Source organism: Triturus cristatus, chromosome 5_2 (assembly GCF_964204655.1).
Source record: "Triturus cristatus chromosome 5_2, aTriCri1.1, whole genome shotgun sequence".
NCBI classification, from domain to species: domain Eukaryota; kingdom Metazoa; phylum Chordata; class Amphibia; order Caudata; family Salamandridae; genus Triturus; species Triturus cristatus.
This window is the reverse complement of record NC_140588.1, coordinates 106222197-106245364: the sequence shown is the minus strand read 5'-3', so window position 1 is coordinate 106245364 and position 23168 is coordinate 106222197.

The window sequence follows — 23168 nt, the reverse complement described above, 5'->3', positions numbered from 1 at the left end:
CAAAGTGCTCATGAGTGGTGAGGTTAAAATTCACTACTTCACTCTAAAAAATGCAGAAAAATGTTAATGAAAATACGAGTGAAGTGAGAAATTAAAATAAGAGTGATGTTATGATAGACAGAGTTAATAGTCTATTACATCAGTGAATAAGAACTGTGAATGAGGTCAACATGTTTCAGCCTTCTCGTGTATTCTTGAGGCTTTCGTCAGGACCAGAAAGTGATCTCAAATACATGGGACTACCACACTCCCAGACATTTTGTACTAGAATGCTGCCGGATGGCACTTACGGAGAACTACTTTGCATATGAAGGGATGTTATTTGGTCAAATCCACGGTACTTCGATGGGTAGTACCTTTGCCCCTAGTGTGGCCGGGCTGTACGTAAGCACCTTTGAGCAACAGTTCATTCAGAATGAGAGCAACCCCTATCAACCACACATACGGTTCTGGCGTCGTTATATCGATGACATAATCATGATATGGGAAGACTCACAAGAGACTCTGAACTCCTTTCTAACATGCATGAATAGCAGGGATGATTGCTTGAAATTCACCTGTACGTCCAACCGGAGAGAACTGGATTTCCTTGACATAACCATCTACACGGTGAACAACACTTTACAGACTAAAACCTATTACAAACCCACCTCACGGAACAGTATACTCTCCTACAACAGCTTCCATCCCCGGCCCTTGAGGGAGAACTTACCTTACAGTCAATTTTTACGCCTGAGACGTAATTGCAGTACCATTGGAGACTACAAAGACCAAGCTAAAGCTCTGGAAATAAAACTACACCAACGTGATTACCCCGACAGAATTATTAAAAAATGCCAAAAGAGAGCACGCAATCAAGCGAGGGAGAGTCTTCTTGAAGTAACACCTAAAACACCACCTGCAGACCTTCTAACATGTGTCACGACTTACAACACGTCAAGCAACACTGTAAAGAAAATAATAAATCGCAACTGGAGGATTCTAACCTCAAATACCCTCCAATGGCCCAAACCAAGGTTTGCCAACAAAAGAACACGTAACTTGAAAGATCAGTTGGTACATACCAGACCAGCCTCAGTCAAGAAAAAAGAGAACATAACATCACTCTGGAACATGAGTCCCATTACAGGCCATTACCCATGTGGGTCATGTGTTGTATGCAAGCTCACCACAGCTACAAAAAAACTTAACTTGCTACCTAACCTCACATGGACCCTGAGACATCATACGAACTGCAATACTAGCCACGTGATATACATGATCACCTGCCCATGCCAAAAGAGGTACATCGGCATGACATGCCGTAAAGTTAAACTCCGCATAGGAGAACATAAGAGCAATGTGAACTGCAAGAGAGCAACGACGAAAATGAGTAAACACTACATAGAGCATAACCACAATTCAGAAGATCTCAAGTGGGTAGTACTAGAAACCCTGACAGCAACAACAAACAATGCTGAACGCATCCTTTTCGAAAAAGAACAGCGCTGGGTACATCGCCTTAAAACAGACATTGAAGGGTTAAATGATTTTATCCCATGGCATACACTGGCGTGATAATTTGGATGAAAAGATATAATCAGATGCCAATCTGAAAGAAACCGTTAACGCTATCACCTAGAAAGAATAATTTCCCCAAAAGAATAAGTATGAAAAAACTCAATAATAGCGCTCACATTAACATAACTCCTTTAAACGCTAATTCTTAAATCATTTAATTAATTCTCTTTAACATGACCTTTGCCAATGTATATCGTGCACCTGAGTCTTCTTTCCTAAACATCGAAGACCTTTGCCAACCGCTCTGCCAACCAGATGCAGGAATAAGAGTCTCTCCTCAGTTTCTAAACCCAAACAGGTAAAAACGACCGATACGCGGCCCCGCGTTAACCGGGACACGGCGATCAGAGTCAGCACAAGCAGTGCGTGATGAAGAACCGGTAAGTCCTTGCTACTCACTACCACGAGGCAGAAGACTAACGCGGTAAGAGCATCTAACTAAATAACATTTAACCTTACAGGAACAGGTTTCTTGATCTCTGAGGTCCCGAGGAAGCTCATACAAGACATTGGGCAAGGTAAAAAAGATAATTATTATACTTATACTAATATAGGAAGATTGACCCTTAAGAATCGGCGAACATTTCAATTGGTAGTTAGTTATGTTCATGGGTTAATTGTACGCTCTCCATTACTTACGGAAAACATACTCTACCGTCTTGAAAATTTAGACGCTTACGGACTGTCTAATTGTTTGTTAATTTTAATAGTCGAATACTCTATGTGATCACACCAGAACAATCATAGTTAGAATCTCCGACTACTTTCATGACTATTCTCTTCTTGTAGCCCACAAGCCAATCTCTCCTTGACTGCTCAGTTGTTTTTAGCGCGTAATTTTCCTAGTTGAAGTGCTCAATTGGAAGCACAATGATTGTAAGACAATTACTGTTACAGCCCCATCAATTATATAAGACAAATGGTCATGGTATCATTGATGCTGTAAAGAGGGTATAATTACAATAAAAAATTTTATTACAGAGCCAATAACTCATTAAAGGAATTAATATAATTGTGATCACCTAATCACAAAAAAAGGCGGCGCAACGGCCACCTTTTCACTTTCTGGTCCTGACGAAAGCCTCAAGAATACACGAGAAGGCTGAAACATGTTGACCTCATTCACAGTTCTTATTCACTGATGTAATAGACTATTAACTCTGTCTATCATAACATCACTCTTATTTTAATTTCTCACTTCACTCGTATTTTCATTAAAATTTTTCTGCATTTTTTAGAGTGAAGTAGTGAATTTTAACCTCACCACTCATGAGCACTTTGCACATCCCTCTCCATTTTGATATCTGGACGCTACTGTAATATCAGCTGGTCTACCTCCAGGTGGAGGACAGCATCCTAACAAAAAGAAACCCAATGAATGATGCTGTGACAGTACACGAAGGCGGAGAATCAAGATACACCGCCACCGACCTGTGTACTCATATGAGGGTTTTCTTACACAGACTCCAAAGATCTCAGACCCTGATAGCACAGGACAAGTGATCCATTCTCCCAAACTTGATTTTTTGTATTACCATTGGAAGCCGGATGGATCACTGCTTCTCATTCCCTCCCCATTGATATTTACATATTAAGCAGCGCACAGCTGTGGGAATTTATTTTTCCTCTTGCCTTACCTATCAGTGATAACTGGAAAAATCAGTCCACTCTCTGAGGTAAGGCAAACCACAAACAGTGGACAATACAGATTCACACAGGAACAAGACCACTTCTGACAATCTGAGCAACAATGGCAGAGAACCCTGGATTGAGCTACACTGAGGAGGAAGTAAACGCTATACTTGCAGAATCATCATTGCTACAAGATAAAGATTTGGCACAAACTTTGACCCAAACTAATGAATGGGATGAACTCACTGAACTAAAGAAAGACCAAGTCAGAACAGCTATTCATGGCATCATCATGAAAGAATATCTAAGGGGCAATGCAGCCCCAAAAGGACTTTGGGTACAGAACGCCCCTCGCATTTTTCTCACTGACATTGCTTTCCGGAAAGATTGGTCACTAATCTCCTGGAAATGTACCAGAGATTACCTAGTATTGATCATCAAGACCGCGACAAGATTAGTGGAGGCTCTGACTATCAAAATACAAGTAATTGAAGCAAAACTGAAAACAACAGTTCAGATCTCGGTCTACAAAAAGAGACTAGAAGAAATAAACAGAGAAATGAACGAGACAAAGGATTACATAACACAAAATAAGATCCAGAAATTGGGTAAAGACCTTAAACGCTTCTCGACAGAAAGAATGCACCCGTACACGAAGGAAGACTACATTGCTCCAGAACAAAATGAAGATGACTTCATGGGGGATTCTTCAAGCAACAATTCAGATTGGAGTAGCGATGATGGTAATTACCAAAGACGAGGCAGATCCAACTACAAACGGAACCAACGTCAACGAGGAAATAGATGGCAGACCCCTAGATACTTTGAACCGCCACAACCGAACTTCCAACCCTACATGTCAAATTTCAATGGCTGGATGAATCCATACTATGCAGGCCCCCCAACAATGGGCCCCATGATGAATATACCAACTCCCCCCCCTCCTTTTTTAGGGAGGCGCCCGAATTCAAGAAGAGGACGAAGAAGGGGAGTCACATGGGACGACCAAGAAAGACAGATGCACACCCGCAGCATGTCGAAGGAACAACCGGGACCGAGCTCAGCAACTCGTTGGTAATAAACCTAACGGACGTAATTCTGACGACCGAAGAACTAAAAGTTCTCAATAAAGGTTTAGGTTTTGTCCCTACACCACCTTTGGACATTTTCAAGACACGCTGCGAAATTGCAGAATTCTGCAGAAAAATCAAGCTGAAAGCATTCTTTATGGATAAGGAAGAACAAACTTCCGAGTATGATACCAACTTGAGACCCAAGTCCACGTTTTGTCCACCAACACATACTGTTCCAGTGGAAATACAAGCCTTCGAACAGGCTGTAATGAAGGAAGTAGAGAACCTTAAAATCAAAGACAATAAACCCTATGTAAACATGAGCAAGAAAGAACGAAAAGCTCTTGAAGACCTACGTAACAACAGTGACTTGGTAATAAAACCAGCCGATAAAGGAGGAGCAATAGTGCTCTTGAGTAAAGAAGGATACAACAAACAATGTTTAGAACTCCTCGCAGATCAGAGATTCTATAAAAAACTCACAACTGATCCAACCACGAGACTGAAGAGAACTATAGATCTAATGGTTGAAGAGGCAGAAGTGAACAACTGGATCTCAAAAAACGAGGCTGATTTTCTAAGAACAGACAACCCAATAGTACCATACTTCTACTCTCTACCAAAAACGCACAAAGAGAGAGTACCCCCACCGGGACGTCCCATTGTTTCCGGTATTGGATCGGTATTGGAACCATTATCACAATTCGCCGACTATTTCCTCAAACCCCTGGTACAAAGCACTGCAACATACCTCAAGGACACACAAGATCTCCTCAACCAACTTGAGGGCTTGATTTACGATGAAACAACCATGTACCTAGTAGGACTTGACGTAGAGAGTCTTTATACTAGTCTACCACAGAAGAAGACATTGGAGACTCTCGAAAACATTCTGTTCTCAAATACATGGGACTACCACACTCCCAGACATTTTGTACTAGAATGCTGCCGGATGGCACTTACGGAGAACTACTTTGCATATGAAGGGATGTTATTTGGTCAAATCCACGGTACTTCGATGGGTAGTACCTTTGCCCCTAGTGTGGCCGGGCTGTACGTAAGCACCTTTGAGCAACAGTTCATTCAGAATGAGAGCAACCCCTATCAACCACACATACGGTTCTGGCGTCGTTATATCGATGACATAATCATGATATGGGAAGACTCACAAGAGACTCTGAACTCCTTTCTAACATGGATGAATAGCAGGGATGATTGCTTGAAATTCACCTGTACGTCCAACCGGAGAGAACTGGATTTCCTTGACATAACCATCTACACGGTGAACAACACTTTACAGACTAAAACCTATTACAAACCCACCTCACGGAACAGTATACTCTCCTACAACAGCTTCCATCCCCGGCCCTTGAGGGAGAACTTACCTTACAGTCAATTTTTACGCCTGAGACGTAATTGCAGTACCATTGGAGACTACAAAGACCAAGCTAAAGCTCTGGAAATAAAACTACACCAACGTGATTACCCCGACAGAATTATTAAAAAATGCCAAAAGAGAGCACGCAATCAAGCGAGGGAGAGTCTTCTTGAAGTAACACCTAAAACACCACCTGCAGACCTTCTAACATGTGTCACGACTTACAACACGTCAAGCAACACTGTAAAGAAAATAATAAATCGCAACTGGAGGATTCTAACCTCAAATACCCTCCAATGGCCCAAACCAAGGTTTGCCAACAAAAGAACACGTAACTTGAAAGATCAGTTGGTACATACCAGACCAGCCTCAGTCAAGAAAAAAGAGAACATAACATCACTCTGGAACATGAGTCCCATTACAGGCCATTACCCATGTGGGTCATGTGTTGTATGCAAGCTCACCACAGCTACAAAAAAACTTAACTTGCTACCTAACCTCACATGGACCCTGAGACATCATACGAACTGCAATACTAGCCACGTGATATACATGATCACCTGCCCATGCCAAAAGAGGTACATCGGCATGACATGCCGTAAAGTTAAACTCCGCATAGGAGAACATAAGAGCAATGTGAACTGCAAGAGAGCAACGACGAAAATGAGTAAACACTACATAGAGCATAACCACAATTCAGAAGATCTCAAGTGGGTAGTACTAGAAACCCTGACAGCAACAACAAACAATGCTGAACGCATCCTTTTCGAAAAAGAACAGCGCTGGGTACATCGCCTTAAAACAGACATTGAAGGGTTAAATGATTTTATCCCATGGCATACACTGGCGTGATAATTTGGATGAAAAGATATAATCAGATGCCAATCTGAAAGAAACCGTTAACGCTATCACCTAGAAAGAATAATTTCCCCAAAAGAATAAGTATGAAAAAACTCAATAATAGCGCTCACATTAACATAACTCCTTTAAACGCTAATTCTTAAATCATTTAATTAATTCTCTTTAACATGACCTTTGCCAATGTATATCGTGCACCTGAGTCTTCTTTCCTAAACATCGAAGACCTTTGCCAACCGCTCTGCCAACCAGATGCAGGAATAAGAGTCTCTCCTCAGTTTCTAAACCCAAACAGGTAAAAACGACCGATACGCGGCCCCGCGTTAACCGGGACACGGCGATCAGAGTCAGCACAAGCAGTGCGTGATGAAGAACCGGTAAGTCCTTGCTACTCACTACCACGAGGCAGAAGACTAACGCGGTAAGAGCATCTAACTAAATAACATTTAACCTTACAGGAACAGGTTTCTTGATCTCTGAGGTCCCGAGGAAGCTCATACAAGACATTGGGCAAGGTAAAAAAGATAATTATTATACTTATACTAATATAGGAAGATTGAACCTTAAGAATCGGCGAACATTTCAATTGGTAGTTAGTTATGTTCATGGGTTAATTGTACGCTCTCCATTACTTACGGAAAACATACTCTACCGTCTTGAAAATTTAGACGCTTACGGACTGTCTAATTGTTTGTTCATTTTAATAGTCGAATACTCTATGTGATCACACCAGAACAATCATAGTTAGAATCTCCGACTACTTTCATGACTATTCTCTTCTTGTAGCCCACAAGCCAATCTCTCCTTGACTGCTCAGTTGTTTTTAGCGCGTAATTTTCCTAGTTGAAGTGCTCAATTGGAAGCACAATGATTGTAAGACAATTACTGTTACAGCCCCATCAATTATATAAGACAAATGGTCATGGTATCATTGATGCTGTAAAGAGGGTATAATTACAATAAAAAAATTTATTACAGAGCCAATAACTCATTAAAGGAATTAATATAATTGTGATCACCTAATCACAAAAAAAGGCGGCGCAACAGCCACCTTTTCACTTTCTGGTCCTGACGAAAGCCTCAAGAATACACGAGAAGGCTGAAACATGTTGACCTCATTCACAGTTCTTATTCACTGATGTAATAGACTATTAACTCTGTCTATCATAACATCACTCTTATTTTAATTTCTCACTTCACTCGTATTTTCATTAAAATTTTTCTGCATTTTTTAGAGTGAAGTAGTGAATTTTAACCTCACCACTCATGAGCACTTTGCACATCCCTCTCCATTTTGATATCTGGACGCTACTGTAATATCAGCTGGTCTACCTCCAGGTGGAGGACAGCATCCTAACAAAAAGAAACCCAATGAATGATGCTGTGACAGTACACGAAGGCGGAGAATCAAGATACACCGCCACCGACCTGTGTACTCATATGAGGGTTTTCTTACACAGACTCCAAAGATCTCAGACCCTGATAGCACAGGACAAGTGATCCATTCTCCCAAACTTGATTTTTTGTATTACCATTGGAAGCCGGATGGATCACTGCTTCTCATTCCCTCCCCATTGATATTTACATATTAAGCAGCGCACAGCTGTGGGAATTTATTTTTCCTCTTGCCTTACCTATCAGTGATAACTGGAAAAATCAGTCCACTCTCTGAGGTAAGGCAAACCACAAACAGTGGACAATACAGATTCACACAGGAACAAGACCACTTCTGACAATCTGAGCAACAATGGCAGAGAACCCTGGATTGAGCTACACTGAGGAGGAAGTAAACGCTATACTTGCAGAATCATCATTGCTACAAGATAAAGATTTGGCACAAACTTTGACCCAAACTAATGAATGGGATGAACTCACTGAACTAAAGAAAGACCAAGTCAGAACAGCTATTCATGGCATCATCATGAAAGAATATCTAAGGGGCAATGCAGCCCCAAAAGGACTTTGGGTACAGAACGCCCCTCGCATTTTTCTCACTGACATTGCTTTCCGGAAAGATTGGTCACTAATCTCCTGGAAATGTACCAGAGATTACCTAGTATTGATCATCAAGACCGCGACAAGATTAGTGGAGGCTCTGACTATCAAAATACAAGTAATTGAAGCAAAACTGAAAACAACAGTTCAGATCTCGGTCTACAAAAAGAGACTAGAAGAAATAAACAGAGAAATGAACGAGACAAAGGATTACATAACACAAAATAAGATCCAGAAATTGGGTAAAGACCTTAAACGCTTCTCGACAGAAAGAATGCACCCGTACACGAAGGAAGACTACATTGCTCCAGAACAAAATGAAGATGACTTCATGGGGGATTCTTCAAGCAACAATTCAGATTGGAGTAGCGATGATGGTAATTACCAAAGACGAGGCAGATCCAACTACAAACGGAACCAACGTCAACGAGGAAATAGATGGCAGACCCCTAGATACTTTGAACCGCCACAACCGAACTTCCAACCCTACATGTCAAATTTCAATGGCTGGATGAATCCATACTATGCAGGCCCCCCAACAATGGGCCCCATGATGAATATACCAACTCCCCCCCCTCCTTTTTTAGGGAGGCGCCCGAATTCAAGAAGAGGACGAAGAAGGGGAGTCACATGGGACGACCAAGAAAGACAGATGCACACCCGCAGCATGTCGAAGGAACAACCGGGACCGAGCTCAGCAACTCGTTGGTAATAAACCTAACGGACGTAATTCTGACGACCGAAGAACTAAAAGTTCTCAATAAAGGTTTAGGTTTTGTCCCTACACCACCTTTGGACATTTTCAAGACACGCTGCGAAATTGCAGAATTCTGCAGAAAAATCAAGCTGAAAGCATTCTTTATGGATAAGGAAGAACAAACTTCCGAGTATGATACCAACTTGAGACCCAAGTCCACGTTTTGTCCACCAACACATACTGTTCCAGTGGAAATACAAGCCTTCGAACAGGCTGTAATGAAGGAAGTAGAGAACCTTAAAATCAAAGACAATAAACCCTATGTAAACATGAGCAAGAAAGAACGAAAAGCTCTTGAAGACCTACGTAACAACAGTGACTTGGTAATAAAACCAGCCGATAAAGGAGGAGCAATAGTGCTCTTGAGTAAAGAAGGATACAACAAACAATGTTTAGAACTCCTCGCAGATCAGAGATTCTATAAAAAACTCACAACTGATCCAACCACGAGACTGAAGAGAACTATAGATCTAATGGTTGAAGAGGCAGAAGTGAACAACTGGATCTCAAAAAACGAGTCTGATTTTCTAAGAACAGACAACCCAATAGTACCATACTTCTACTCTCTACCAAAAACGCACAAAGAGAGAGTACCCCCACCGGGACGTCCCATTGTTTCCGGTATTGGATCGGTATTGGAACCATTATCACAATTCGCCGACTATTTCCTCAAACCCCTGGTACAAAGCACTGCAACATACCTCAAGGACACACGAGATCTCCTCAACCAACTTGAGGGCTTGATTTACGATGAAACAACCATGTACCTAGTAGGACTTGACGTAGAGAGTCTTTATACTAGTCTACCACAGAAGAAGACATTGGAGACTCTCGAAAACATTCTGTTCTCAAATACATGGGACTACCACACTCCCAGACATTTTGTACTAGAATGCTGCCGGATGGCACTTACGGAGAACTACTTTGCATATGAAGGGATGTTATTTGGTCAAATCCACGGTACTTCGATGGGTAGTACCTTTGCCCCTAGTGTGGCCGGGCTGTACGTAAGCACCTTTGAGCAACAGTTCATTCAGAATGAGAGCAACCCCTATCAACCACACATACGGTTCTGGCGTCGTTATATCGATGACATAATCATGATATGGGAAGACTCACAAGAGACTCTGAACTCCTTTCTAACATGGATGAATAGCAGGGATGATTGCTTGAAATTCACCTGTACGTCCAACCGGAGAGAACTGGATTTCCTTGACATAACCATCTACACGGTGAACAACACTTTACAGACTAAAACCTATTACAAACCCACCTCACGGAACAGTATACTCTCCTACAACAGCTTCCATCCCCGGCCCTTGAGGGAGAACTTACCTTACAGTCAATTTTTACGCCTGAGACGTAATTGCAGTACCATTGGAGACTACAAAGACCAAGCTAAAGCTCTGGAAATAAAACTACACCAACGTGATTACCCCGACAGAATTATTAAAAAATGCCAAAAGAGAGCACGCAATCAAGCGAGGGAGAGTCTTCTTGAAGTAACACCTAAAACACCACCTGCAGACCTTCTAACATGTGTCACGACTTACAACACGTCAAGCAACACTGTAAAGAAAATAATAAATCGCAACTGGAGGATTCTAACCTCAAATACCCTCCAATGGCCCAAACCAAGGTTTGCCAACAAAAGAACACGTAACTTGAAAGATCAGTTGGTACATACCAGACCAGCCTCAGTCAAGAAAAAAGAGAACATAACATCACTCTGGAACATGAGTCCCATTACAGGCCATTACCCATGTGGGTCATGTGTTGTATGCAAGCTCACCACAGCTACAAAAAAACTTAACTTGCTACCTAACCTCACATGGACCCTGAGACATCATACGAACTGCAATACTAGCCACGTGATATACATGATCACCTGCCCATGCCAAAAGAGGTACATCGGCATGACATGCCGTAAAGTTAAACTCCGCATAGGAGAACATAAGAGCAATGTGAACTGCAAGAGAGCAACGACGAAAATGAGTAAACACTACATAGAGCATAACCACAATTCAGAAGATCTCAAGTGGGTAGTACTAGAAACCCTGACAGCAACAACAAACAATGCTGAACGCATCCTTTTCGAAAAAGAACAGCGCTGGGTACATCGCCTTAAAACAGACATTGAAGGGTTAAATGATTTTATCCCATGGCATACACTGGCGTGATAATTTGGATGAAAAGATATAATCAGATGCCAATCTGAAAGAAACCGTTAACGTTATCACCTAGAAAGAATAATTTCCCCAAAAGAATAAGTATGAAAAAACTCAATAATAGCGCTCACATTAACATAACTCCTTTAAACGCTAATTCTTAAATCATTTAATTAATTCTCTTTAACATGACCTTTGCCAATGTATATCGTGCACCTGAGTCTTCTTTCCTAAACATTGAAGACCTTTGCCAACCGCTCTGCCAACCAGATGCAGGAATAAGAGTCTCTCCTCAGTTTCTAAACCCAAACAGGTAAAAACGACCGATACGCGGCCCCGCGTTAACCGGGACACGGCGATCAGAGTCAGCACAAGCAGTGCGTGATGAAGAACCGGTAAGTCCTTGCTACTCACTACCACGAGGCAGAAGACTAACGCGGTAAGAGCATCTAACTAAATAACATTTAACCTTACAGGAACAGGTTTCTTGATCTCTGAGGTCCCGAGGAAGCTCATACAAGACATTGGGCAAGGTAAAAAAGATAATTATTATACTTATACTAATATAGGAAGATTGACCCTTAAGAATCGGCGAACATTTCAATTGGTAGTTAGTTATGTTCATGGGTTAATTGTACGCTCTCCATTACTTACGGAAAACATACTCTACCGTCTTGACAATTTAGACGCTTACGGACTGTCTAATTGTTTGTTAATTTTAATAGTCGAATACTCTATGTGATCACACCAGAACAATCATAGTTAGAATCTCCGACTACTTTCATGACTATTCTCTTCTTGTAGCCCACAAGCCAATCTCTCCTTGACTGCTCAGTTGTTTTTAGCGCGTAATTTTCCTAGTTGAAGTGCTCAATTGGAAGCACAATGATTGTAAGACAATTACTGTTACAGCCCCATCAATTATATAAGACAAATGGTCATGGTATCATTGATGCTGTAAAGAGGGTATAATTACAATAACATTTTTTATTACAGAGCCAATAACTCATTAAAGGAATTAATATAATTGTGATCACCTAATCACAAAAAAAGGCGGCGCAACGGCCACCTTTTCACTTTCTGGTCCTGACGAAAGCCTCAAGAATACACGAGAAGGCTGAAACATGTTGACCTCATTCACAGTTCTTATTCACTGATGTAATAGACTATTAACTCTGTCTATCATAACATCACTCTTATTTTAATTTCTCACTTCACTCGTATTTTCATTAAAATTTTTCTGCATTTTTTAGAGTGAAGTAGTGAATTTTAACCTCACCACTCATGAGCACTTTGCACATCCCTCTCCATTTTGATATCTGGACGCTACTGTAATATCAGCTGGTCTACCTCCAGGTGGAGGACAGCATCCTAACAAAAAGAAACCCAATGAATGATGCTGTGACAGTACACGAAGGCGGAGAATCAAGATACACCGCCACCGACCTGTGTACTCATATGAGGGTTTTCTTACACAGACTCCAAAGATCTCAGACCCTGATAGCACAGGACAAGTGATCCATTCTCCCAAACTTGATTTTTTGTATTACCATTGGAAGCCGGATGGATCACTGCTTCTCATTCCCTCCCCATTGATATTTACATATTAAGCAGCGCACAGCTGTGGGAATTTATTTTTCCTCTTGCCTTACCTATCAGTGATAACTGGAAAAATCAGTCCACTCTCTGAGGTAAGGCAAACCACAAACAGTGGACAATACAGATTCACACAGGAACAAGACCACTTCTGACAATCTGAGCAACAATGGCAGAGAACCCTGGATTGAGCTACACTGAGGAGGAAGTAAACGCTATACTTGCAGAATCATCATTGCTACAAGATAAAGATTTGGCACAAACTTTGACCCAAACTAATGAATGGGATGAACTCACTGAACTAAAGAAAGACCAAGTCAGAACAGCTATTCATGGCATCATCATGAAAGAATATCTAAGGGGCAATGCAGCCCCAAAAGGACTTTGGGTACAGAACGCCCCTCGCATTTTTCTCACTGACATTGCTTTCCGGAAAGATTGGTCACTAATCTCCTGGAAATGTACCAGAGATTACCTAGTATTGATCATCAAGACCGCGACAAGATTAGTGGAGGCTCTGACTATCAAAATACAAGTAATTGAAGCAAAACTGAAAACAACAGTTCAGATCTCGGTCTACAAAAAGAGACTAGAAGAAATAAACAGAGAAATGAACGAGACAAAGGATTACATAACACAAAATAAGATCCAGAAATTGGGTAAAGACCTTAAACGCTTCTCGACAGAAAGAATGCACCCGTACACGAAGGAAGACTACATTGCTCCAGAACAAAATGAAGATGACTTCATGGGGGATTCTTCAAGCAACAATTCAGATTGGAGTAGCGATGATGGTAATTACCAAAGACGAGGCAGATCCAACTACAAACGGAACCAACGTCAACGAGGAAATAGATGGCAGACCCCTAGATACTTTGAACCGCCACAACCGAACTTCCAACCCTACATGTCAAATTTCAATGGCTGGATGAATCCATACTATGCAGGCCCCCCAACAATGGGCCCCATGATGAATATACCAACTCCCCCCCCTCCTTTTTTAGGGAGGCGCCCGAATTCAAGAAGAGGACGAAGAAGGGGAGTCACATGGGACGACCAAGAAAGACAGATGCACACCCGCAGCATGTCGAAGGAACAACCGGGACCGAGCTCAGCAACTCGTTGGTAATAAACCTAACGGACGTAATTCTGACGACCGAAGAACTAAAAGTTCTCAATAAAGGTTTAGGTTTTGTCCCTACACCACCTTTGGACATTTTCAAGACACGCTGCGAAATTGCAGAATTCTGCAGAAAAATCAAGCTGAAAGCATTCTTTATGGATAAGGAAGAACAAACTTCCGAGTATGATACCAACTTGAGACCCAAGTCCACGTTTTGTCCACCAACACATACTGTTCCAGTGGAAATACAAGCCTTCGAACAGGCTGTAATGAAGGAAGTAGAGAACCTTAAAATCAAAGACAATAAACCCTATGTAAACATGAGCAAGAAAGAACGAAAAGCTCTTGAAGACCTACGTAACAACAGTGACTTGGTAATAAAACCAGCCGATAAAGGAGGAGCAATAGTGCTCTTGAGTAAAGAAGGATACAACAAACAATGTTTAGAACTCCTCGCAGATCAGAGATTCTATAAAAAACTCACAACTGATCCAACCACGAGACTGAAGAGAACTATAGATCTAATGGTTGAAGAGGCAGAAGTGAACAACTGGATCTCAAAAAACGAGGCTGATTTTCTAAGAACAGACAACCCAATAGTACCATACTTCTACTCTCTACCAAAAACGCACAAAGAGAGAGTACCCCCACCGGGACGTCCCATTGTTTCCGGTATTGGATCGGTATTGGAACCATTATCACAATTCGCCGACTATTTCCTCAAACCCCTGGTACAAAGCTCTGCAACATACCTCAAGGACACACGAGATCTCCTCAACCAACTTGAGGGCTTGATTTACGATGAAACAACCATGTACCTAGTAGGACTTGACGTAGAGAGTCTTTATACTAGTCTACCACAGAAGAAGACATTGGAGACTCTCGAAAACATTCTGTTCTCAAATACATGGGACTACCACACTCCCAGACATTTTGTACTAGAATGCTGCCGGATGGCACTTACGGAGAACTACTTTGCATATGAAGGGATGTTATTTGGTCAAATCCACGGTACTTCGATGGGTAGTACCTTTGCCCCTAGTGTGGCCGGGCTGTACGTAAGCACCTTTGAGCAACAGTTCATTCAGAATGAGAGCAACCCCTATCAACCACACATACGGTTCTGGCGTCGTTATATCGATGACATAATCATGATATGGGAAGACTCACAAGAGACTCTGAACTCCTTTCTAACATGGATGAATAGCAGGGATGATTGCTTGAAATTCCCCTGTACGTCCAACCGGAGAGAACTGGATTTCCTTGACATAACCATCTACACGGTGAACAACACTTTACAGACTAAAACCTATTACAAACCCACCTCACGGAACAGTATACTCTCCTACAACAGCTTCCATCCCCGGCCCTTGAGGGAGAACTTACCTTACAGTCAATTTTTACGCCTGAGACGTAATTGCAGTACCATTGGAGACTACAAAGACCAAGCTAAAGCTCTGGAAATAAAACTACACCAACGTGATTACCCCGACAGAATTATTAAAAAATGCCAAAAGAGAGCACGCAATCAAGCGAGGGAGAGTCTTCTTGAAGTAACACCTAAAACACCACCTGCAGACCTTCTAACATGTGTCACGACTTACAACACGTCAAGCAACACTGTAAAGAAAATAATAAATCGCAACTGGAGGATTCTAACCTCAAATACCCTCCAATGGCCCAAACCAAGGTTTGCCAACAAAAGAACACGTAACTTGAAAGATCAGTTGGTACATACCAGACCAGCCTCAGTCAAGAAAAAAGAGAACATAACATCACTCTGGAACATGAGTCCCATTACAGGCCATTACCCATGTGGGTCATGTGTTGTATGCAAGCTCACCACAGCTACAAAAAAACTTAACTTGCTACCTAACCTCACATGGACCCTGAGACATCATACGAACTGCAATACTAGCCACGTGATATACATGATCACCTGCCCATGCCAAAAGAGGTACATCGGCATGACATGCCGTAAAGTTAAACTCCGCATAGGAGAACATAAGAGCAATGTGAACTGCAAGAGAGCAACGACGAAAATGAGTAAACACTACATAGAGCATAACCACAATTCAGAAGATCTCAAGTGGGTAGTACTAGAAACCCTGACAGCAACAACAAACAATGCTGAACGCATCCTTTTCGAAAAAGAACAGCGCTGGGTACATCGCCTTAAAACAGACATTGAAGGGTTAAATGATTTTATCCCATGGCATACACTGGCGTGATAATTTGGATGAAAAGATATAATCAGATGCCAATCTGAAAGAAACCGTTAACGCTATCACCTAGAAAGAATAATTTCCCCAAAAGAATAAGTATGAAAAAACTCAATAATAGCGCTCACATTAACATAACTCCTTTAAACGCTAATTCTTAAATCATTTAATTAATTCTCTTTAACATGACCTTTGCCAATGTATATCGTGCACCTGAGTCTTCTTTCCTGAACATCGAAGACCTTTGCCAACCGCTCTGCCAACCAGATGCAGGAATAAGAGTCTCTCCTCAGTTTCTAAACCCAAACAGGTAAAAACGACCGATACGCGGCCCCGCGTTAAACGGGACACGGCGATCAGAGTCAGCACAAGCAGTGCGTGATGAAGAACCGGTAAGTCCTTGCTACTCACTACCACGAGGCAGAAGACTAACGCGGTAAGAGCATCTAACTAAATAACATTTAACCTTACAGGAACAGGTTTCTTGATCTCTGAGGTCCCGAGGAAGCTCATACAAGACATTGGGCAAGGTAAAAAAGATAATTATTATACTTATACTAATATAGGAAGATTGACCCTTAAGAATCGGCGAACATTTCAATTGGTAGTTAGTTATGTTCATGGGTTAATTGTACGCTCTCCATTACTTACGGAAAACATACTCTACCGTCTTGAAAATTTAGACGCTTACGGACTGTCTAATTGTTTGTTAATTTTAATAGTAGAATACTCTATGTGATCACACCAGAACAATCATAGTTAGAATCTCCGACTACTTTCATGACTATTCTCTTCTTGTAGCCCACAAGCCAATCTCTCCTTGACTGCTCAGTTGTTTTTAGCGCGTAATTTTCCTAGTTGAAGTGCTCAATTGGAAGCACAATGATTGTAAGACAATTACTGTTACAGCCCCATCAATTATATAAGACAAATGGTCATGGTATCATTGATGCTGTAAAGAGGGTATAATTACAATACATTTTTTTATTACAGAGCCAATAACTCATTAAAGGAATTAATATAATTGTGATCACCTAATCACAAAAAAAGGCGGCGCAACGGCCACCTTTTCACTTTCTGGTCCTGACGAAAGCCTCAAGAATACACGAGAAGGCTGAAACATGTTGACCTCATTCACAGTTCTTATTCACTGATGTAATAGACTATTAACTCTGTCTATCATAACATCACTCTTATTTTAATTTCTCACTTCACTCGTATTTTCATTAAAATTTTTCTGCATTTTTTAGAGTGAAGTAGTGAATTTTAACCTCACCACTCATGAGCACTTTGCACATCCCTCTCCATTTTGATATCTGGACGCTACTGTAATATCAGCTGGTCTACCTCCAGGTGGAGGACAGCATCCTAACAAAAAGAAACCCAATGAATGATGCTGTGACAGTACACGAAGGCGGAGAATCAAGATACACCGCCACCGACCTGTGTACTCATATGAGGGTTTTCTTACACAGACTCCAAAGATCTCAGACCCTGATAGCACAGGACAAGTGATCCATTCTCCCAAACTTGATTTTTTGATATCTGGTACATCTAATTTGCTTATTTTATCAGGAAATATTTTATGATCAAGCAGAGTATAAGGTGAACATGAATCTGCGAATACCTCAACAGGTTTGTTTTCAAGGGTTATTTTGCATGAGGGAACACTTGTTACATCACAGTCATTTTTTGAAACACCAATTTAGTCTCCATAGCATTGGAAGGTTCAACAACTAATACTGATTTGTCACGTCTATCCCTGCAGACTCCAGCCAAATGTCCTTTCTCCCCACACCTATGGCATACTACTATTCTAGCTTGACAAGAAGGACTATTTGTAAGATGTCCTGGACTGCCACATCTATAACATTTGAGCCTACTACAACTTGGCGATTGGGTTTTGAGTTTTCTTTCTTTAACTTGTTTGTTAGTTTATTTAGTAATACAGTGTTTATTTAAAACATTTACATCTGGTGTAGTTTCGGTACTTGACTTCATCTCTTTTAGACAATCTGCTGTGTGCACCGCAATCTCAATTACCTGTTTGAGATCCAGATTAACAGCCAATATTTCTTGGATTTCGGAATTATTGGTACATCTCAACAATTGATCCCTAATTAGTGAGTAAGTTAATTGCTCAAATTAACACGTGTTGGATAAGCCCTTCAAAACAGCAATACACGTTTTGACCTTTACACTTTTTCCTTAAACTCTGGAGAACAATTCATGTCTCTAATATCACATTTATCATTTGTCCATAATGCTTCTCTAATTAGTTTATGGTGACCTGATACACATTGTCTTCCTCATCATTATCTTCACCATCTTGGGACGACTCTGTAATGTTGTTATAAGTTAAGCGCCCTTCTGCCACAAGATTGTGAAGTAAAATGTGCTGTTTTCGAAAGGATGTGCATTTTTCTCCACCAATGGCTATGAGGTATGATGCAAATAAACCCTTTCACTGTTTCAAAGAGATGTTAGTTTCCCCCACATCATTTAAAAACAAAGGTGGTTGTGACATAATAATTGCAGCCATGGTAATAGATACTTTTGGTGTTTTTAAGATATATTATATACAGACTACTGAAAGTGCTATAACTATGCTGATGGCATGCAATTATTCTCACCCTATACCTTTATCAATATATCCTCTACCTCCCCTCTCTCATTCATCCCATACCACTACTAGGATCTCCAAAATAACCCTTTCTAGACTCTTCCCTACTCTACCCCTCCTTGGATCATCTCATACCTCTTTTACTATTCAGATCTCCCAAACAAGTCTTTCTAAAGCCTTACCTCTGACTCTTTCCCCCTCCAACTCCCTTTTACTCACCCCAAACCCCCTCCTACCACTATGAACTAAAAATAGAAAATAAAAAGAAAACATTCTAGACCCTTCCCTCTTCTATCCCTCCTTCCTTCTTCTATTCCCCTATATCCGTCCACTATTCATTTTCAATCCAAAAAACAGAATAACATGTCCACCTCTCAAATTAATGTCAAGGGTAGTAAGTGCTATATCAATGCAATTAATATACAATACAACACAATGGGAATTAGGAGAAAAAGCATTGGAAGTTGATGACACCATCGGATGACCGGTTTCCATTGTATGAAAGGAGCTAACGTCTAACAAGTTTCAATGCATTATTGTGTGATCTTCTATTAATGAATGTTCATAGCTAGTTAGGAAGAAGACTCTCGCCGACTCTGATCCAGATCCCTTTTCCCTGTCTTGCGACTCTTCTACAGGAGAGTTGATCCTTTGTTTCTGTTGCCAACAGCTACTACTGAAGGTGACTTTATTCTTCTTTATCCAAAGAATATTTCTCTGATTAATGCTACTGCAAAGATCATTCTATTATTGATGGTTGCTACTGCAGCTCTGCGGAACTCAGCTGAGTTTCCAGAACAACTCTTTATGGGTACTTCTTCTTATATTCAAAATCGTGCGCTTTTTCGAAAATAACTCTTCATGGGTTCTAATTAGGGTAGATTAGGCTCTTTAGACACTTTAGTGACAATTGTCCTTCATGGAACACTCTATTAATTTATGCTGTCACTAATCAACCTTTTTATTGATATTTATGTAAATGGACTAATCTAAATAGAGATGGCAAAACAATACTAATCCTTTAAGATAAATAAAGGTGTTGAAAACTTCATCAATGTCTCATCATTGAGTGAACATTAATCTGGCCGTTGATTATGTACGCAAAGTTTATGTCTTCATTCTAGCTCATTTCTAACACAGAAGCAAAGGTCAATTGATCTTTTCAAGAGCCATCAGGATTTCTCAAAGTATGAAATCTGTAAATTGGGTGTTTTGTTTTAAATGCCATCCTTGGCTAATCCTCAGGATCCTCCAGTTCCTTGGAGGAATCCATGCGCTGCTGCCTAGCCTGCCTTATCCTGGTGACACCCATTGGCGCTGCCAAGTGTGGAATCCAACCCTTCTGGAATGTGGTCTGTCCTTGTCATCTTTCCTCATGTATGAACATTATTCAAAACCCTTATGATAATCTCCACAATCTGATCCTTTGAGGTCACCTACCTTTCCTCAAACTGGCTTGTCTCAGGAGTTCAGAAGGACTCACAGGATTTAATCAGACATTTTAAGATTCGTTGTTGAGTCCAGAGTTCCAGGTACTTTGAACGTCCGTACCGTAGCCTAGGCTGTCTGAATGGGCTGGTGTGTGAAATGCCAACTGCAACCCTTTGACTCCCCGTCATGTCAAGTAGGCAATGTGTTTGCCTTGCTGCACTACAAGGGCCTCTGCTACTATTCCAGCAGTGTCAACTGATCAACAATTTCTAATGGACACCCTTTTGAGGCCTGAGTACCCTTGGTAAAGTCCCTCAGGTCTGTAAGTTAATGAGGAATATTCATCTTTATTTTCCCCCAATTCTGAGGTACTTTTTAAACTGGGATGTTAAATCTGTAGTATCCCATGTTGTTGCTTGCCCTATCTATTCTGCTGGCTATTCTTTTGTGCTTGATCTTGAATAAAAGTGACTTGGATGTGCGCGCTCTTTTATCACTGACCAGTCTATTTTGCCAAACGGGGTTGTATTTTACATCTCTGGGAGGACCAATGCTGGGTGTATCTCAGTCTTTTATCCCTAATATTCTGATTGCCCTAAGATGTGTATGATTAGCAGCCTTAACGAGTATGAGACACAGCTTGCCTCCCTTCGATCACCCTCCACTTCTCAGCTCCTCCTTTCTTTCAGGAAGCCTCATCTTGTCATTTCCCTACCTAGTTGGATTATGAATAAATTAGGCAATTGCATGTCCTGATTTTATGCTTATTCCACTGATGGTTCCATGGCCTTCAAGGCTTTTATTTGCCTGGATACAATTGCCACTCCTAGGTGTTGCTACTGATGTTCTTTATCACTGTTTTGCTGGAGTTGCATCATCTTTTAAGTCTTTGATGATCATTCTCTTACCATTGGTATGTTCTTCATTTCCAGACCCTTAAAACTCTTTCTTTTTTGGAGCTATTTATTGTTTGTGTACATGCTCCAAGCAAACCTGAGCCCTCCTCTCACACCTGCCCAGGCCCCTTAAGGCTTTGCTGGGTGCACCCCAAATCATTCTCCTCCATCTTGTGAGTTGCAGCCAAGCAGAGTCCAGGAAGTAGTAAGGAGGCAGACTTGTGCTGTCTCTTTCCTAAAAACGTTAAAAAGCAATTTTCCCTACCCGTGATTGCATCATCTCTTTTAAATTTCGTTAACTGTCTTTGCCTGTGGTGGTTACAGTTTAAAATTGTAGTTTTAACCTGCCTGTGATTGCATAATTTATTACCTGTTTTTGTGTTTAAACTTGTGGTTTTTCCTGCCCATGACTGCTTTCATTTAACCTGTTGAATTGTGGGATTTGCAGTCCAAACTCTGTAGTTTTCCCTCTCATTCCCCGTGACTATCAGTTTTTCCCTCAAAATTTCTCCTTTGCTCTGTGCTAAGACCTGTATGTTAAGCAGTGCACCCCCAGCCACCATTTTGTGTTAACAAGTCAGTGAAACCAGCCCTTCCCCCCCAGCAACAGGGATATTCCACATCAGAGGGTGCTCTGAGACAGCAGTAATCTGCTGTGAGCTGTTTAAACTGTGTTTAATAGGGACTGTGCATTTCGTTTTTTGGCTAGGAGAGTGAGTAAAGTTCTTATACAAACAGTATTGTTAGAGGACAGTTTGTTAGGCCCTTACCTGCAGAAGTCCGAAGTGTGGATTTAGCCTGTCTGTGTTCTAAGAGATTTCTGAATAGAGGAGCAGCTTCCAACTCCCAGGCCAGCAAACCTTGTCTGAGGTCGCTGGGACCTTGTATAGTCTGCTATTGGTTGTTACATATGTGCACTGATTGGTGGTTGTATCTGGTGTTTCTATTGGACCAGGATCCTCATTGGTTGGGTATTTGCGGGCTCTGATTGGTTTCTGGGTCTGTGACTCAATCAATGTAGGGTTGGGTCTAGGGCTAGGGTAGGCTTTCTACTGGAAGTATGGACTAGGGCCTCCTGTGTGATTGGTTGTTGGGACTAGGGTTGGGACTAGGGGTAGGGTTAGGCCTTTAATTAGAAGTAGCGATTAGAGCTTCTGGTGTGATTGGTTGCTGGACTAGGTGTGGGACTAAGAGTAGGGTTAGGCTTTCTATTGAAAGCAGGGACTAGGGCTTCCTGTGTCATTGATTGCTGGGATTAGGGTTGGGACTACTGCTAGGACACGGGACTCTATTGGACATTGAGATTAGGCTTTTTGAACCGGATTTAGTGCTTGGACTAGGGCTCAGATTGGCTGTAAGGTCCTGGTCTCCTATTGGTTCTGGAAATTAGGGTTGGTGTTGGGACTGGATAGTCTTAGGGCTAAGGTTCCCATTGGCTGAAGGGGTCACCTGATTAATAGGGCTATAAAAGGCCAGGGCTTAGGGTGTTTCAGCCTGGGCGTCGAGGCTAAGGGTGAAGAGGACAAGGGCAGTTGCCTGTTTGAGCCTGTACGAGACCGGTCGGGACCAGGACCAGAAATGCTGCTCATTTTCTCATTCAGTAATACCCACCCTACACCATCCACAGAGTAACACACTCACACCAAATGTACACCACACACAACCCTATGCACAAATCAATGTACCAGCATACACTACAAAACCAATCAAACCACATCTATACACCTTTCTATCCCAACTACCACACATACCCACCATCACCTACAAACAGTGCACAACTCTATCCTATACCACTTACCAATCCACTCATCACTAACACAATGCCATTCAACACCATACATAACTACATCCCATCC